Source organism: Drosophila ananassae, chromosome 2L (assembly GCF_017639315.1).
Source record: "Drosophila ananassae strain 14024-0371.13 chromosome 2L, ASM1763931v2, whole genome shotgun sequence".
Classification (NCBI taxonomy): domain Eukaryota; kingdom Metazoa; phylum Arthropoda; class Insecta; order Diptera; family Drosophilidae; genus Drosophila; species Drosophila ananassae.
In genome coordinates this window covers 29,207,417-29,228,057 of record NC_057927.1, presented here as the reverse complement: position 1 = coordinate 29,228,057, position 20,641 = coordinate 29,207,417, and the positions used below count along the sequence as shown (strand labels likewise).

Sequence of the window (20,641 nt, the reverse complement as noted above, 5' to 3'; positions counted from 1 at the left end):
CGCATAAAAACGACTCGTAATTTGGGCGATGTACTTTGTGGCCGTAACACACTGGTGGGGTATTAATTAATGAGGAACAGATAGAACACCATTGCTTGCCATTGACATTGGCCTAGTCATTCGTATTCTTCCATAAATTCTAAATACATATTCTTTAAATTCGGATCTCGAGATAATCTTCTCTCGAGCGACAAAAAAACGGAGTTTGGCTATCTCGACTGAGTTGGCCAAAACCCTGGGATCCGACTTAAATGGAACCTGAAAGCAGTATTCTAGTATTCTTCTGATAATTTTCCTCACCTAACTCCTGTTCATGCAATAAAAGCTTTTTAAAAGATGGAACTTCTTCCAACGACCAGAATTTTTTTGCAAATTTTTGTTTGTTTATTCAAGTATTTCGTCTTGCCAATACAGGTTAGAAACCGGTGGTTGAGGAGTTGATAAATTTGCCATATACTTTCCAGATGAGTCTTTCAAAGTATGGGATAGTGCGGACCTTGTTTTATTTGATCAACAGACAAAAGCTCGAAAAATGACTTTGCTCCAATTAACAAATCTATCCGGTGAGGTTTAAAAAAATACGGGTCTGCTTTTGGCAACTTCTTTGGTATGGATCAATCTTTCACGTTTACTGAAGTGTCAGGGTTTTTTTTTAGTAGCAGGGTACATTTGTATTTAAAACGGCCCATTGCGGACAACCATTAAATTGTTTAACATCGACTTCACTTATTATTAGTAATGCATGTAGAACTAAGTAATACTAGACTAGAGTACTTTATAGTATGTTAGCAGAATGTAGTGAATCTAGGGATATATTAGAGTGTGTTTGCAATAATATGTGGTGCATTAAATGTTGGAGCAAAAGGCCGGTATTCTAGTTTAGTGTGTAGGAAAGAAATGACAATAAGTTGTGAATTCTAAATTTTTCCATGTTAGGAAGTCCGGGCGAGGTCTAGATGGTGCGTTCTCTGCAGTCTTCTGATCTGCTGGCTGTTGTCCAGCAAGGCAATGGCCGACAGATTTGGATGGTCGTGGAGCCTCTGTAAGTAGCGCGCACTGCTCTTCTGAATGTCGTCTCTCACCCATGGGAACTTCAGGACCTCGTGGATTGTATGGTTGTCGTGGACGAGGTGGGCCCCAGTGGCGATTCTAAGGGCTCTATTTTCAAAAGTTTGGATGATCCGCACATTCGACGACCTCGCAGTGCCCCAGAGTTGGATGCCATATGTCCAGACTGGACTTATTATGGTCTTGTACACCAGTAGCTTCGAAGACGTTCCTATCTCCTCCGAAGACGATCTCCTACCCATGAGCCAGTAGAAGGATCGAAGTCTTTCATCAGCCTGTTTTCTCTTCTTCAATAGATGAGGCCTAAAGGTGAGCCTCCGATCAAGTGTGAACCCAAGTGTGTGTGAAGGTATTTTGGAGTGTCCTCTTGCGGGATGGGGGAGCCGTTTAGGTAGACTGTAGGGCAGTTGCCTGGGCGGAGAGAGAATGTGGTGGCGGTGGACTTTTCGTTGTTAAAAGTGATATTCCATCGCTTTTGCCATATATTGAGCAGGTTGAGCTGTGTTTGCATGACCTGAGCAGCCTCCATGACGCCGTCCGAAGCGGTCAAGAATGCAGTGTCATCTGCATAAGTAGCAGTCATCAGGTTCGGATTTTGCAGGACGGGGAGGTCCGCCGTGTATACATTGTATAGCAGCGGTCCAAGAACGCTGCCTTGGGGAACTTCGGCGTGGAATACTCTAAGCTCTGAGATGGCTTCACCGCATCTCACCGCAAATTTTCGGTCTTCCAAAAAAGACTTCAAAAATAAAAAGTATGGTCGAGGTAAGGCTGCTTTGAGTTTGTAGAGGGATGCCAGACCCGGTCGAAGGCTTGCTTAACGTCCAGCATGACGGCCATGCAGTATTTTCTGGTTTCAAAAGCGTCTAGGATGTACTGCACGACCCTATGGCACTGCTTAGGTGTTCCATGTCGCCGCCTGAAGCCAAACTGGTGATCAGGGATCATTCCGGCCTCGTCCAGTACTGGCAGTGCTCTGTTCAAAACCCCTCATTCCAGTATTTTGCAGAGCATTGGTAACAAGCTTTTTGGTCGGTAGGACGAAAGATTCGCTTCGGGTTTCCCGGGCTTAGGTATCATAGTTACCTGGGAACGTTTCCAAGTGGACGGAAAGTACCCTATCTCTAAGCATCTATTGTAGATTCTGGTGATTAGCTGGATGCTTGTAGGAGGGAGCAGCTTTAATGCGATTGCATTGATACCATCATCGCCTGGGGCCTTGGTGTTGCTTATGATGTCTTCAGTTGAGCAACGATTGAAGGGCGTGAAGACCTCTTCGAGGTGTTCTGCGAAGGCGTTGGCCCTGTCCGTCTCAGATCTGCACCAGATGCCGTCAGTTCTTCTCACGGGTGGGGTCCTTTTCAGGGGCACCCTGATGCTTTTGGTGACCCGCCATAGGTTGTGCTGAGGGTCGCCTGGCTCTAGTTGCTCAACGAACCCGTCAAACGCCTCTTTCCTCATCCTCGACAGCGTATCCGACAGAAGTTTGGACGCTCTGTTAAGGGCGGTTTTGTCTCTTGGGTTCCTTGAGAGCATCCATACTCTCCGGAGTCGCCGCTTTACGAGGGTAAAGGGTGATAGCCTAAAATTGTTTTTAAAAATTGTATCTTTTTCTTTACTTGTAAATTAGCTTGATCAATTCCAAGCAAGTTGATGTACGATTTTTTCCTACGGTTCGGTAGGCTATGTTGTTCGAACGCTTACGATCGACGTCGCTAACGCTAACCCGTTTTAGGTATGACGCATGTAAAGTAAAAAGGCCATCATGCGTTAACGCTGGAGGAGGATTTTCTGTTGGTGGTAGTGACGCTAGGTTATTTTTAGTCACGCTAGTTTTTTTAGTGTAAATCGGTGCAGAAGTTCATGTTGCGATCTTGCACAGATTAGAAATTTAGTCGATTTGCATATCGCTACCGTGAGACCTTTTTGCAGAAAATGTAGGCAGAGGGAGACTGATTTAATAAACTCAAACCTTAGCATTACAGCAAGGTAAGCGAACGGAATACACTTGTCAAAAAAATGGTCTTGAGCGTTACAATAACTGCAGAGGAGCAAGCCAACGAACATGTATTAAGTTGTTTGCTAAACTCAGTTTTTTTCTTTTTTGGTTAGCCAGTCTCTTCAGCGGACAGGTGCTGAAACCTACGATTTAATATTTTTTTCGAAATCGAACCACAGCGGTTGTTGCGGCACAAATGTGTTGGCTCGACCGACCAATAAGTATTGACAAATTCTTTAGTAATTCGACTTTATTATTTATTATTTAACTACAAGTTGGAAAAGAAAAACTTTAAAAAACTTTGACTTTTTTCTCCGGTCGATAGTATCGCAATGTAACGGTAGATCAGTTGTGTGGCCGTTCACCCATATAAGCCAAAATCCCTTCTTTTTTTTCTAATAGGACCATATTGAAGGGATCGAAGCAGAATTTAAATATCGGCGGCAACATTCTCCCCCCCGTGAACGTCCTTCGGATCTTCACTTTCTTTTAAGCCGACGTCCAGGACTGCTATTTTGGCTACTGGGCGGATCATAATTCCATTCAGCGTCCATACTGTTGCCCTGCGTACTTGTCCATCCTTGGCAATCACTACGTCAGTTATGCGTCCTTTGGGCCACGAGTTTCTGGGAAGTTGATCGTCGACGACAACTACGATGTCTCCAATGGCTAATGGTGGGCGTTTGGTAAACCACTTGCATCGTCTGGTTAGTGTAGGCGTGTATTCCCTTATCCAACGCTTCCAAAATTTATCGGCGAAAAGCTGCGTTTGGTGCCATCGTAGCCTCAGGTCAGTGTTGTCTTCTAACATTGGCTTGTAACCGCTCGGTGATCCCAGGAGTAGATGGTTTGGGGTTAAAGCCTCTTCGTCTTCGGAATCTAGAGAAACAAAGGTTAATGGTCTGGAATTTAAGATAGTTTCAGCTTCCATTAAGGCAGTTCGTAAAGTTTCGTCGTTAAAGTTATTTGTTGGGCAGATCGATTTTAGGACTGATTTAACAGATCGAACAAGCCTTTCCCACGCTCCTCCCATATGAGGCGCTGCCGGAGGGTTGAATTTCCATATAGTTGCGTCATAGAGTATGGTTATATTGTCGAAGTTAATCCTTTTTAGTTCCTCCTTCACTACCTTTTCTGTGGCTTTAAAATTAGAGCCGTTATCTGAGTAGATTTCTTTCGGTACTCCTCGAAGTGCCATGAAGTTTTTTAAACACATTATGCAGGAACTAACGTCGAGTTTGTGGGCTACTTCTAAGTGCACGCCTCTCAAAGTTAAGCACGTGAACAGAACTCCCCAACGCTTTTCCTTGTGCCTTCCAACGTTGACAAGGATCGGGCCGAAGTAGTCCATTCCGGTATACGTAAAGGGTCTCTCAAAGGAAGCGAGTCTGGCAGCTGGTAGAGGGGCCATTTGTGGGTGTTTAGGTAAGGCGGTTATGATTTTTCATTTTTGGCAACTCATTCGGACTTCCTTAAAAAGAACTCGCAGACGTGGAATGTAGAAGTCGGTACGTATCAAATTTAATGTTGTCTCATGGAGCATGTGATGAGATCTTTCGTGATAATCCTTGGCGATTAAGAAGGTAATCCGTTATTTTTTGGGCAGTACGATGGCGTCACCTGCTGGGTTCAATTTGTTCATTCTGCCTTGCACACGTATGACACCTGATGCATCCAAATAGACGTTTAGGGCGATAAGGGGGCTGGCTTTATTGATGCATGATCTGGATTTTAAAGAGGTGATCTCGGCAGCATACAATTCAAACTGCGCCTGTTTATATAGCCATGTCTTGGCTGAGCGAACGATGTCAGGGTTTAGACGTTTAGGCAAAGGTTTGCCACAGCATTTGGCACGTAGCTTCTCGATATATAGGAGGAAATTAGCCACAGCCCTGTATAAGCGTTTCCAGTCCGAAAAATAGTAAACTGCAAATTCGAAATTCTTTAGATTGGTTGTTATGAGTACATGCTTACGTAATTCAATCTTGCTTGTTTCTTCATTGAAGGACACGCCCGGTTCTGGCCATTCACCCTCCGGCTGGATAAGAAAGTGGGGCCCTTTAATCCATCGAGAAGCCTCTGGAGCCTTCACGATTTTTGTGGCTAAATCTGCTATGTTTTCTTTTGTTGGAACCCAGCGCCACTGATTAATGGTAGTATTATCAATGATCTCGCCAACTCGGTGCATGACGAAGGGTTGGAAATTGCGTGGGTCGATTTTTAGCCACTGAAGAACAGTCTTAGAATCTGACCTGTAAGTGCAGTTATCGATTCGTAAACCTCGCGTGTTTTTGATTTTTTTTTGCTAGTCCGACTCCCATAACGGCTGCCAGGAGTTCCATACGTGGAATGGAGACGGGTTTCAGCGGTGCAACCTTGCATTTTGCGGCTACTATGACTGTATCGACATTGTTTTCCTTTTTTATACGAAGATATGAAACTGCGGCATAAGCGTATTCGCTGGCGTCTACGAAGGTATGTAGATCGATTTGCTCTGCATCTGGTAGCAATCTGGAGTAGTGACGGGGAAATTCCAACTTAGTAGCTTGTAGAAGGACGATTTTCCATTGCATCCAAAACTGAAGTAGCTCTTCGGGAAGTTCCTCATCCCAGTCTATGCCTGACCGCCACACTTTTTGAAGTAGCATCTTTAGGCCGATTGTGTAGCAAGAGATTAAGCCCAGTGGATCAAAGACGGACATGAGTACCTGCAGGATTTCTCGCTTGGTTGGTGTAGCGTCTCCGTTCAGGACATCTCTTTGAAGTCTTGCGAACCTAAATATATACTTAAAAACGTCGTGTTTTGGATCCCAATACATACCGAGAACCTTTTCAGGTCCACCAAGTTCCTTTGGATTGTGGGTGTTTAATTGGCGCTCTCCAAAATGATGCTTAACCGCGGCGGAGTTTGAGATCCAGTTTCTTATTGTGAATCCTGCATTCGCATGAATATCCTTGACTGCTGATGCCACTGATACCGCCTCGGAATCATTATTGTAGGTGTAGGATGAGATCGTCCATATAGTGTGCCTTGGTTATGGACTCGTATGCTCGAGGATTTGTGTCTTTGAATGCCTCTGCGTTTTTGTCGCGTACATAATGGGCGATACAAGGTGCGCAGCAAATTCCGAATGTCATCGAACGCATGACGAAGGTCCTTGGGGTTTTTTGTCGTTATGGAACCATAAGAACCTTTGAACTTGCATATCGCTTTCTTATATGGTAATTTGATGGAACATCTCTGCAATGTCGGCGCACACGGCGATACGGCCAACTCTAAATGCCATGAGAACCTCTGCGAGTGGATTTAGATAATCGGGTCCATTTAAAATAAAATTGTTAAGAGATTTCCCGTGACTTTTCGCAGCTGCGTCCCAAACCAATCGTACTTTATTAGGTTTATTAGGATTTAAGGCGATGAAAATTGGGAGATACCATACCCGATGTTCTTCCTTATTTATGTCTGCAGGTTCTAGTTCGATTGCATATCCTTTAGACACAAGATTGTTGATTTGGTCTTGGTCTTGGTCTCGCTCGAAAAATTCTGGATCTCTCTTGATTTTTGACCGCAGGCATTCCAGGCGTCTTAAAGCAGTTGAAAGGCTTTCTGGGAGCGTAGCACGGTCATCTCGCCAAAGAAGACCAACCTGGTAGCGGCCATTTACCTTTTTGCATGTGTCTTCAAGAATGCGTATGGCCTTTTTGTCATCTTCCGATTGAATCTTTCGTGGAGCTATAGGGTCTACGTTAAAACTATCCTTGATGGCTTTGTCGAGTTCGCCCCAGTTGCATTCGCAGTGATGTAGAGAAACATGTTTGCTTGAGTTTCCTGTTCCTTGGATGCTCCATCCTAGAGCACATTTTGAGGCGATGGGTTCGTTGCGTCTTCCTTCACGGATTTTTCTGGGAACTGCTAATGCCCAGTTGTTAGTACCGATAAGAATCATAGGCTCTGCGTTATAATATGATTTCAGAGGCAATCCATGTAAATATTTATACCTTTTGCATAGTTTGTCTGCATCAACGGTCTGCTTGGTAATGACAGCTTTTTAACAGAGTGCACTTTGTTAAGCCACATCTTTTTCGAATTTCCAGTCTCTGATATTTGAAGTTGCGCTCTCTCTGAAGTATCCTCCATTCTGGTGGTGCCGCCGGTCCACTGTAGGCATAGCGGTTCATTTGTTGTGGCAATTTTTAGATCCTTCAGGAGTACGCTTTCGATGAGAGTTACTGATGAGCCTTCGTCCAGAAAGGCAAATGTATTAATGGAAGTTCCTTTTCCATACAGAGTGACTGGCAGAATTCGGAAGTATTGTTCTTCCATAATGACTTCTTCATGATGAGCACTAACTAGCTCTGATTGAGGTGGATCTCTATGAAGTAACGGGTGATGCTTGGATTGGCAGTTGTCGACTCCGCAGTCGCGCCTGGAAAAACATTTACGACGATGGGCCTTCAAACATCTGTAGCAAGCCCGAGAGTCGTTTATAATTCTTTGTCTTTCTGGAACAGTTAGCAGCTTAAATTTTTCGCATTGGGCGGCGGTGTGTTCAATAGAATTACACATAATGCACGTTTGGCTCGCTCTGGTTTCTTCCTGGAGATCGACCTCCGTATCGAAAGTTGCTTCGTTCGACGATCCTCGTCGAGTTTGTGAATGGGTGTTTACACTGTTGGTCTTTGCGCTTGATCCGGGTAGTACGGTAGAGGCTGCTTCCGCTAGTTTATATAGCCAGTCGCTGAAAGATTGTATTATGGGAATCGAATCGCAGCGTTGATGCATAGCCCAGCTTAATTTGTGATGAGTAGGTAACTTGTCAACGAGTTCCCGTAGCAGCATTGGATTGTCCATGTGTCTATGTAACTGGCAAGCTTCCATTGTGGCGCAGGCGTTGCGGACTGCCATGGCGAAGTCTATTAGTGTCTCCAGCTTATCTTTGTGCACGTTGATTTTACGGATCCTGTCTATCAGTCGATCGAGGATTTGCTCAGGTCGTCCAAAAAATGTTTTCAGCGTACTGATGACTTCTGGAACCAGTGTTGGTATCAGCAGCTTATCACGGACCAACTCGTACGCTTTTCCCTTCAAGCATTTTTGAAGCCGCAGCATGTTTTCTGCGTTCGAAAAGCCTGCTACAGCTCAACTGTTTTCGTACATACTTATGAACTTGGGCCATTCCTCTGGATTACCGCTAAATGGGGGAAGATCCGCTGGCAAGACTTGTCTTGTGGCTAGTTGTGCAGTAGTTGGTCCAATCTCTGGGAAGGGGATTGTGTTTACTCCCTGTTGCTGGGCAAGAAAGGTATACTTTTGATGAATGTACTTTCTTTCAGCTTCACGCGTCTCTTCAAGCATTGCCAGCATTAGATTACTGTTGCTCGGGGCACTTGTTGGCTCAGCTTACTTGAAGGCTTGTTGCTTGTTGGGTTGAATTTGTGGTTGATAGGCATCCAGCTGTTCCTGGGCAGACTTAGCGCTATTAGTGGATTGAACTTCCTGTGGATGCGGTGGTACTGGATAATCGCTGCAAGTTGAAATTACGTCGTCTTCCTCTTCCTTACAGAATGTGCATTTCCACGGACGCTCTCTTATGTTGGCATCGACTCCAGCGCAGGAAAAGTGAAACCATAGCTTGCATATGTCGCATTGGACACAGTTTTTCGCGCGGTTCCCACTGCATACGTACAGCCCACCTCCCGTCCAACCGACCGAGGGACGCTGCCGCATAACGTACGGCTCGAATCGCGGGGATAGATCCGAGAACGTTTAGGAGAAGAGTAGGGGTAAGATATTACGAGGAAGAGTGTTGCATAGATAAGGCGTTTAGTATAAAGGATTTAAGATTGTTAGTGGAGCAAAGTGGCAAGGTGTGGTAGAGACCATTGTAGTCCGAACATAATACCCTGAACGGATCGTGTTGGGCATATGTCGAATTACAATGGCTAAGGAGTAGAGGACGGAAGTTTCTAGTCCTTCTACTAGGAACGTTAAAATTTAAGCGTGTTAGTAAATGCTGACTGTCTACATTACCATATATAAGATTATATAGAAACATAACACCCAGCATCGTTCTACGATTTGTTAATGATGGTAAGTTGATTAATAAAAGTCTACTATGATAAGTGGGAAGGTGAAGATTTGCATCCCAATTAAGTCCCCTAAGGGCGAAAATCAGGAAGTTTTTTTGTACAGATTCTATGTGATCTCGGTGTACTCCATATTGAGGACTCCAGACACACGATCCATACTCAAGAATCGGACGAACCAATGATGTATATAACGTTTTTGTTATGTACGGGTCATTAAATTCTTTTGACCATCTTTTAATAAAGCCAAGCACACCCATAGCTTTGGTAGATACCATGGTAGACCATGGTAGATATATGGTCGGTAAATTTAAGTTTCAAATCTAAAAGGACTCCCAGATCGTTAACCTGAGTTAATCGTTCTAAAGCGTTCCCATAGAGAAAGTACATAGCCTGGTGAGGACTAGTTCGATAAAAGGACATGAGTTTACATTTCGATCCATTAAGCTTTAGGTTATTTGCAAAACACCAATTTTGAAATTTATCCAAATCGGATTGAAGTCTAGATTGGGCACTAGTGAATTTATACTGAAGACAAAGCTTAACGTCATCAGCGTACATAAGTACGAGTGAATCAGTTAAGGCAAGGGGCAAGTCATTAATAAAAAGTGTAAAAAGTAAGGGTCCAAGATGGCTTCCTTGAGGCACCCCAGATGTGACGCGGACTAGACGCGAGGTAACATCTTTAAAGAAGACACGTTGGGTTCTTCCAGATAAGTAGCTCGAAATCCAGATAAGGAGGTCAGTTGGGAATCCCAAAAGACTGAGTTTACTTATAAGAAGCGAATGGTCGACAGAGTCAAATGCTTTACTGAAGTCAGTGTAAATGACATCTGTTTGTAAGCCATTCCGGAACCCATCCGTGATAAAAGATGTTAGCTCCAGTAAGTTGGTAGTGGTGGAGCGGCGCTTCATGAAGCCATGCTGGCATGGAGATATTATTGAACTACATAGGTGTTGCAAATGTGGAGTGATAAGTTTTTCAAAAAGCTTCGGAATTGCTGACAATTTAGAAATGCCCCTATAATTGGCAGCGTCGGATTTTTTCCCTTTTTTATGAAGAGGAATAATGTAAGATTCCTTCCACATAAGGGGAAAGATCGAAGTCTCCAGCGAAAGATTAAAGAGTTTAAGGAGCGGTGTGCACAGAGCCTCGGCGCAGTTCTTCAGAACACAGCCTGGTACTCCATCGGGGCCTGGCGAATACACGGGCTTGACTTTAAGAAGACCCAATAACACACCACTTTGATCAAGAGAGGGGCAAAATATAAGGTTGGCTGATTGGATATTATAAGTGTAAGGCTGACCTGTACTGGTGCTAGGTGAGTATGTTGTTTGAAAAAACTGTGCAAAGAGATCGGCCATTGCCTGATCAGTGTTCGCATATGAGTTCTCAAACATAAGCATAGGAGGAGAAGATACATGTTTGCGCTTAGTGTTTACAAAGTTATAAAACTGCTTCGGATCCTGAGTAAACTGAATCCGGCAGCGGCGTATATAACTCCTATAACATTCAGCGTTATGCACGGTGAAATTGGACCGAGCTACTAAGTATCTTGAATAACTAACTGTACAGCCAGATATTTTATGTTTATTTAAAAGTCTATTCATAACGATCTTTAAATTTCCTAGGTGCCTTGTATACCAAGGCGGATTAATTGAAACGGACGGATATTTCCATGGCACGCAAACGTCGAAAAATTTATTCAAAGTATAATAAAATTTAATTAAGGCAATGTTTACATCTTCACATGCCAGTAGATTGGACCAATCAAATTCCAAAATTAACTTATTTAATTTCATAAAGTCAGCCTTACGAAAGAAACGAACTTTATGAGATTTAAGTGTAGGCTTAAGGCCAATTACGTTATTGTTTTCTATTAAAACCTCAAGAGTGGGATGATATGGATCCTCTGGGTTGGAAAGTGGTAAAGTTCTGGAAAGAGTAATTCCATCAGGATCAGAAACGAAACACAAGTCCAGCAGCCGACCTAAAGAATTTCTAACGTGGTTAATTTGCCCGAGTGACATGTCGAACATGCCCGCCGGGAAGTCATGGTGCGAATGCAGCAATAAAGACGGTGAATTTTTAACATTGGACCACCTGAGTTCTGGGATATTGAAGTCACCCAGAGCTACTAGCTGGTCACCATCAGACAGACGATCAAAAACAAACCTAATAGCGTCTAAATGTTGCCAGTATGTGGGCGGTTCGCACGAAGGGGGTACGTAGGAGCACGTAACGTATAATGATTTATCGGACAATATGATTTTAATGCAAAGAAATTCTATGTCACCAAACTCTTGTGATTTAATCTCTTCAGAAGCGAAATTGGAGTCTACAGAAATTAACACTCCTCCTCCCCTTCGCAGAGTTCTATCACGTCTAAAAGTGGTGTACTTACTTGGAAAAACTTCGGAGCTTAAGATCTCCGGCTTTAACCAAGTTTCTGTAAAGACTATAATGTGAGATGCAAAGAAAGAACTATCAGAATACAGTTTGGGAAGCTTACTTCGTAACCCTCTAGTATTCTGATAGGTAAGTGTTAGTGAAGGCATTAGTTTTTTGAAGCTGACGTGGAAGGTTGGTCAGTGGCTCTAACATGTGGGAGTTTCACTCCCACAGGTTTGGTCATTTTTTTCTTCACCGTACTTGGCTGATGTTCTTGGACGAAAATGTTCTCTGGCCAGAAACTGGCGGAACAAATCGTCTTGAACATCTGCGCGGGCACACGTATTTTGAAAGATGACGTATGCCTGGTGTAGTTATATTTAAATTTAGTTATATCTGCCACCTTTATGTCGGCTTTTGATTTGGCTTTGATGTAAGCCGAGAGATCAATCTCAGAAGTATCAGGGGCAAGCCGGGAAACAAATATGTGTTTCGATGGTGGGATCACCTGCAAGGGTTTTGGTGCCGCCGTAACGAGTTTTGGACACCGCTATTTAGCCGACTTTTTTTGCATATGTTACACACCGTTGTATCTTGCTCCGTAGGCATTTTGGAATGTCAAGATATTTATGTATAATTGTGTATTTGATGTTGACGATTCTATTATGGTGCTGTTTTTGCGTTTGCCTGTTAGGACCTGTTCACTTTTTGTGATGTACTACACGAGGTTGCATTCAGATTGCCTTTTTTACATGTATGTATGTGCATGTGTGGGCGTCTGTGCAGATGTCTTCGGGTATTTCACAATTTCTGATGAAATTCAGGCGTCTGTTGGCTTTCGCTTATTTGGCGTTTGTTGAAGTAAAGTTTTTTAAAGAAATGTTGCGGCACAAATGTGTTGGCTCGACCGACCAATAAGTATAGACAAATTCTTTAGTAATTCGACTTTATTATTTATTATTTAACTACAAGTTGGAAAAGAAAAACTTTAAAAAACTTTGTCTTTTTTCTCCGGTCGATAGTATCGCAATGTAACGGTAGATCAGTTGTGTGGCCGTTCACCCATATAAGCCAAAATCCCTTCTTTTTTTTCTAATAGGACCATATTGAAGGGATCGAAGCAGAATTTAAATATCGGCGGCAACAGCGGTAATTCCTCATAATCCAGTGATTCATCCCATTTTGGCCTGGTCACAGCATCCACTTTACTCAAAACTAAATAAATAATTATTTATTTATTTTAAAATTTTTGTAAAGCTTTACTAAACCAGCTGAGCCTGCAATAGATACCTTTTGAACATAGAAACACCTTTTTAATTGAAGAAAATCTTGTTTAACTAACTATAATAAATTCAATAAAATTATTTCGAGTTTTCCCTTAAATCCAAAATTAAAATATTGGTATGATCTACTGATTTCAATAGGAAAATAAAAATCTTCCATAGGAAAATTTTTGGGAAAAAATCATAGAAAACCAAAAATTAATGTAGAAAATCGGAGATTTCGACTTTGGATGAGTATTCCAAAGATATGGTAACTGCTAGATACCATTTTTTAATTTTAGTTGGAACACATACATTTCAAAACTGATATGCACTAAAAACAATGATGGTCATCGCCATTACACGGCCTACATAATTCAATATATGGTAAAATTTGATCGATTTCTTCTCTTAGGTGTACCGCGGAAACTGTGGGTGATAGAACCTATGTTTGTTTTGGACTTTGGTTCAGGGGATCCTAAAGGTTATGGAGCAGGTAAAATTATTCGTGGAGGAAAAAAAAGTTGGAAATTGTCGGCCTGTGTAATTGGTCACCAATGAAACCGCAAACATTTTTTAGGGTAGCGCGTCATTTGGCGTCCGTTAAAACAAGCCAAAAAAAATCATATACATACAATCATATACATATAGCTGCCATATAACTAATTGATCGGAAATGCCATAACTTTGGTGTTTTTTAAGTTGGAGGGTTGAGACTTTCCACACATGTTATATTTGACCAAAATATCTTGTGTACAAAATTTCATAAGGATCGGCCGACTATATCCTATAGCTGTCATAGAACGATCGAAATTGGCATAACATTGTTGTTTTTTAAGTTAGAAAGATGGGATTTGGTACAGATTCTATTTTAAGAAAAACAATCTGATTTGTCGAATTCAACCTAGCGAGCGCTCTGGAGTAACAATGTATAAAAGAATAAGAGTTCTTATTTTGACCTTTTTGTTTAACAAAATCGAAGATATATTTTTTTTCAAAAGCTACAACATTTAACTATTGAAAAACACCAAAAATTTTGAAATCGGTTTAAAAAAACGCGTTCAGGAATTTTTAAGCGCAAAGAAGTCCCGAAAAACGGTTTTTTGACCATAGGGGGGCCGGATGGTTTGAGATTTAAAAAAAAAATTGTTTTTCTGAAATTTTTTTTCTGAAATTTTTTATATAATATAACATTATCTCAGGAATATCCTGTGAAAGTTTCATGTCCATCGGACAAAAGCTTGCTGAGATACCGATTTTCTAGTTTCTTTCTCTCCATATACTTTCAATTGCTTTTAAAACTTTAGACGCGTTTTTCTCAAAACAACTTTTTCAAGTAACGTAACTCAAAAAGTAATGCTCGGATCCAAATAAAATTTTTCTCAATTCTTTAATACAATAAATACTTGCGGAACGCTTTTTTTTAAATTTTTTTTTTACCATTTTTACGGGCAATAATACGCTAATTTTTATGTAAAAATGGTACCTCCGACTTTACAACCGCGCCAAAAATTAAAAATCGCATATTTTTCAAAATGGTTTCGTTCATTCGCACAAGAAACTAATATTTTAAGTAAATCAATTCAATTTTTTTATTTCCGATAACACTGTAAGGCCAACCTTTACGCACCGCAAGATATTAATTTTTTGAAGCGACTCCGGCCGACTGCCTGTCACGGGATAAATAATAATTATTTCTTAACAAAAAAATTCCTAGATAATCTCAAAATATAGCCATGTATCGTGTAAAAAAATTAAATAATTATATTCACTTAGATCGCAAAAATCTGTTTTTTTTCAGCCTCTGAAACCATCCTGCCCCCATAAATCAAGATTTTGAGGGTGTTACAAATATTTCAAACATGGTTTTGTGATATACACGACCCAATAAACAATTCCTACTATGTCACTTCAAAAGTTCAAAATCACTGTTACACTGTGTAATTATTAAACATTGATGTAACGCTATCAGCTTTTTAATAGCGGCCGAATTTGATTTCAATATATAATTTGGGTCAATTTAACCCCAAAACAAACGCAGCGGCCGGTCGAATCAATGCCGAAAATACAAGTGCCTAACTAAGAGTTCTACCAAACTGCATGCGCTACAAAGCACATGCGAATTTTTGGAGAATCAAAGAAGATGGAACTGCTGATGACGGGCAATTAGTGGACCGGCTAGTTACACTGAAAGAAATAATTAGTGATAATTACAATATTTGATGCTGGCACAATGAAATTTATGCTTGTTCTGTTTAATCTTGACATAATACGATTTATTATTCCAGCCAACCATCGGTGCCTGCCGGGTTTACGACCTCGGTTTCGTTCGCCATTTCTCGTGGTTTTGTTCTACACTTTTGTTGTGACAGAAATAAGGTCGTTCATGTGAAATCCGCAAAATCCGCTGTTAGTTATGTTCTTGTACGCAATAATCTTCTGCCTGCTTCAAACCCCCTTTAAAGTTACCCAAAAGTGTAATCAACTGTCCGGACCTCGTGTATCGACAGATGTTGCAGTAACTGATGTTACCTTAGTAACTGATGTTACCTTCGTAACTGATTTTACCTAAGTAACTGATTTTACCTAAGTAACTGATGTTACTACTGTAAATGAGGATCAAAGCCAAAATAAAAGCCTACATAAACGTGGCGGGCATTCACAAATTTAAATACACTTATACTAAACACGCGTGATTTTTCAAGATAAGTGTGGCTGTGCAGATGTTCAATGAGGAGCATGGCCCCAGCACAAGTACCACGTACCTGCAATGGTGTTAGGTCTAATAACTTTAGCCGACAACGATATGGTGGAAGGACACCATCTGAGACCCAGTTTAAATATTTTAAGGCAAATAAAAGAAACTGCTTTTGCACTGATTCAATACTTCTTTGATGAATCATATACTGCGGACTACAAACGCACAGTATTCCAGGGTCGATTGAACCCAAGAGATATACAACGTTTTAGTGGTGAAGGGATCATCAAACTCCTCTGGCTTTAGTAACTGTTACAGAAATATGTTCATTAAACAACAGCTTGTGATCGAAAACAACTCCAAGATCATTAATTAAGGAAACACGATCTAAAAAGTAATTCCCAAGTGAGTACGAGATGACATGAAGCATGCTACGATTAAACGTCATAACCTTTCACTTTGAGCAGTTTAGGGAGAGGAGATTATTAGAGCACCACAAGCAGGCCCGGCAGGAGTAGTGGGTTGAGTGGGTAGCTAGACCCACTCGAGAAATCCCGAGTAGTAAAATTACCCACTCGAAATAATCGAATACCATATATCGTCAACTTGGACGATTTACACATTTTGAATTTCACGCGGGAAACATGCGCGCTCGGGGCATGCGCATGGTATACGTGCACATATAACACACAGCCAACGACAGCTGTGTATAACCATATGTTTATATTCGGAACCGAAAATTTTGACAGAGCAAAGGTTCAATTTCGAGGTTCAAAAACCATGCTGGGTGGATGAAATTATGCTTTTGCAATGATGTTGCAGTTGCGATGTAACCAGTTTCTCCAGCAGCTTGGGAATCGCAAAAAGCAATTCCGCGGTAGTTATCCATAAGTATTTTAGAACCTTTCTTATGAAGTGGAATAATAAAAGATTCATTCCATCTCTTGGGAAGGCATGAGAGGTCCAAAGATAAATAGGGTAGCAAGAGGGTAGCATAGGATATCGGAGCAGTGCCTGAGAATACAGCTCGGGACATTATCAGGACCAGCAGAAAATGAGATATCCAAGGTTGAAAGAGCATTGGAAACATCGAGATGACTATATTTAGACAAGTAAATATTTTTTATATACGGAATTTTATAAGGGTATGTAGAACTTAAATTATAAGAATCGGACGAATAAGTTGATTGAAAAAATGAAGCAAAGAGATTAGCAATACCTTGTTCTGAAGAATCAGAAATATTTTTATAAGTTAGGGAAGGAGGAAAAAAACTGGATTTACGTTTCATATTGACAAACGAATAGAAGGAGCTCAGATCACTTCGGAAGTTTACCTTACAATTCACGATGTTACGCTTATAAAGTTTATTATTGAGAATAATAAACTGGTTGTGAATGTAAAGCAAGTTTGTCTGATGCAACAAAGATGCAGACTTAAAACACATTTTGTAAGCGCTACATTTCCTGTTCTTAAGACGAGAAAGGTGTTTATTAAACCAAGGCGGTTTCGTTGATGAAGACGATGAAACCACAGGAACAAATTTTTCCAACGCGTTGTGGATTACATCATAAAAAGAATCAGTAGCAGCGTCAATAGAGTTAAAAGATGAAAGATATTCCCAGTCAATTCCAGCCAAATGATTGCAGAGAGCATTGTAATTCGTTTTTCGGAAACATTTAGTTCGATACTGAGCCTTATAGTTAGCATGAATATTAGGGACATCAATTAATACCGAAAGCAATAGTGTAGTGATGGTGTACGTTCTCAGGAAGCGAAAGTGGTGAAGACCGATTTACAGTCACAGAGGATATCATATTAGAGAAAATAAGGTCTGGAGATCTGCTAGGTGTGTTAAGGATGTTAAAGATAAATGTTTCAAATTAATAAAAAATACCCGCCAAGGCGCTTTTAATATCACATCGTTTGTATCGAATCAAAACATAAACACATAACCTAATAGACCTGATAGATTATCACGACGGTGCTCTCGACGCGTTGGACGGAAAGAAGAAGGTGCCTCAACAGCAGATGAAAAGAAGCACAAGGAGAAGAGCGACTTTTTTCGTAAGGCCAACAGCTATGCAAAATCCATGATTACCACTTCGGTCACGGACTCGGTGTACCAGAAGATCATGGACAAAGAGACAGCACACGATACATGGGAAGCCCTGAAAAATCAGTTTGAAGCAACAGCGAAGGACCAGGTATTCAGGATATGCAACGAGTTTTTCGCTTTCTCTTGGAATCCAGGTAACGATATATCAACCCACATAGCAAAATTGCGTAGTCTATGGAACGATTTAAATCAAGCTTTAAAGGCCAAAAATGAAGCTGAGCTGCCAGATTTAATATTTGTTTGTAAAAAGCTACATATTTTGCCAGAAACCTTTGAAACGTTCCGTCAAAGTTGGATGCTCTTGACAAAAGAAGAAGAAAAGACTTTCGACGAATTAATTAATCAAATTGTCATGTTTGAGAGAAATTTTAGAACAAAAGAAAATGACGAAAAGGAAAGCCAGGAGGCTTTTTCTACCACAGCACAAAAGGAGCATCATCAGGATTCAGGAGCATCGTTAACTCTCGTCTCAGTCCACAATGGCGTGTTTGCAGCAGAGGCAAACTCAGAGGTCGACTGGTGGATAGACGCCGGTGCAACCAAACACGTTGTGAAGACTGCGAAGTATTTCGAGCATTTTGAGAAGTTTGATAATCCGAGTTGGATCAGAGCAGCTGGAAATGAAACCTTGTCAGCTTTGGGCCAGGGCACAATCAAAGTCAAAACTATTGTCAATCGAAAAATTTTTTTTCTTTGTTTGAAAAATGTATGGTTTGTTCCCAATATAACGAAGAACCTGTTTTCAGTTTTGGCTGCTCAAGACAATAATCCAAGTAGTCGTTTCGAGTCGTCAGCAACCGAGTGCACCCTAAAAATAAACGACAAGATTGTCCTCGTTGGAGCCAGAGAAGTTGGAGGAACACTCTACAGAGCAGCGATCGAGCCCATACTTCCAGAACGAAACGTCGATGTCAACGTCGCAACTTCAGGAACTTCGATTCTCCAACTCTACTACGAGAGATGGGGACATCAGGACAAGAACCACATCAAGGACATGCTCAAAAGAGAAATGGGCATTCAAGTCAAGCTTGAGAGTAGCTTTTGCGAGCCTTGCATCCTTGGAAAGGCGCATCGATTGCCATTTGGAACGAGGAAACCAGCGACGAAGCCAGGAGAATTGATGTCAGGCGATGTTTGCGCCCCATTTGAGGATTCTTTCCAGAAGAAGAGGTATTTGGTAGTTTTTAAGGATCATTTCACCAGGTTTCGATATGGGTACATTGTCAAGCAGAAATCAGAGGTCAAGGACGTGCTACGACACATGGTTTCTCACGCCAAGCAACAAGGGCACACAATTCGAGAATTCCTGAGCGACAATGGAGGAGAATTCGACTGTGCAGGAGTGAGAGAAACTCTTCAGGAAGCTGGTATAACTTTTCGACTCACCGCTCCGTATGCTCCAGAACAAAACGGTGGTGTCGAGAGAGAGAGAATCGAACGATAGTCGAAATGGCGAGAACTTTCGAGTATTCTAATCCAGAAATAAAATTTCCAGAAGCAATTTGGGCCGAGTTGGTCAGCACAGCAGTCGACGTTCTCAATAGGACTGGCAAATCTTCGTTGAAAGGTTTGAGCCCTTACCAACTTTGGCTGGGCAAGAAACCAAGAATCAAACATCTTCGAATCGTAGGATCGACGTGCTATGTACACATTCCATGCCAAAAAAGGAAGAAGATGGACGAAAAAGCTGAAAAGGGGTACCTGGTGGGTTACGACGGCGATGAGAGGTATCGTATTTACTTACCAGAGAAGTACAAAGAAGTCGTGTCGAGGGATGTAAAATTTCAAGAGAAATTCAGCAACTGTGAACCAGGCGTCAACCTACCTTTCCAAGATGGATTTGGATCCAAGGACGAGCGAGGACGAAGACAAGGAAGAAGAAGACGCGAATTTGCACAAGAGCGAGGACGAAGACACACTCCAGGAGCAAGACTTGAAAGAAGACACAGCCGAAACAGGAAGCGAAGACAATTACGAAACCGGAGTAGAAACAAGCTTTGACGAAGAAAAAAACAAGAGAAAAATGCAATCAATGCGGTTGAGGGATCGTTCGAAGTTGAAGAGACCGGAGCATCTGGATGACTACGTAGCAACAGCCGAGAATTTTGTGCTGGATAGTCCAGCTTCCTTCCATGAAGCCATCAACAGCAACGATTAAAGAAGAGTCTCTACGGGCTTAAGCAAGGGCCGAGATGTTGGCAAGAACGCTTCGGAGGTTTCCTGCGGAAACACAATTTCAAAGTCAGCGAGGCAGACCCATGTCTCTACGTCAGGGAAAGAAATGGCAAAAAGATTCTACTCGTTGTTTACGTAGATGACGGACTCGCCGCAGCAACAGATACGCAAGATTTGGAAGAATTTTTGGACGAGTTAAAATTAGAGTTCAAAATTGTCTTTATCAAGGCTGAGTGCTTCTTGGGAATCGAAATCAAGAAACAAGAAAATTGACTAAAAATTAGCCAACAAGATTCAGATTCTCGGATTGCAAAGCTGTTTCAACCCCACTTCTCAGGAATTTGGAAATTACGACAGCAGGGCAAGAATCAGAGACGACTGCGTTCCCTTATCGCCAAGCCATCGGAGCTCTCATGTACCTCATGCTTGGAACTAGGCGGCATCGGATTTCTTTCAAGAACGCTTGAAAATCCTCCAAAAGAAAACATTGCACAAGTAAAGAGGGTTTTCCGTTACATTTCCGGAACAATCAACGTTGGGATAGTCTATCGGAAACAGAAGAAAGGAATCCTTGAATGCTACAGCGATGCTGACTTTGGTGGCTGCACGAAGACTGGGAGATCTACATCAGGGATCATCATCATGTTTGCCTCAGGAGCAATTTCATGGAAAATTCAAAGGCAGGCCATGGTGGCCATTTCTACTACAGAGGCTGAGATCGTAGCAGCCAATGAAGCTGCAAAAGAAATAATTTGGCTTAAAAGATTGTTTCAGGAAATCGACAGATTGGACCGAGCCCCGATTCTCCAGGTCGATAATACTGCTGCCATGCTGGCCCAAAAC

General features: G+C 41.7%; 1 protein-coding gene across 1 annotated transcript in view; it reads right to left on the bottom strand.

The window, feature by feature from the left end:
• LOC26515379 (rabankyrin-5) overlaps window positions 1-20,641 on the bottom strand; it is a 95,062-nt gene that overhangs the window by 16,788 nt on the left and 57,633 nt on the right. The window lies entirely within an intron of this gene.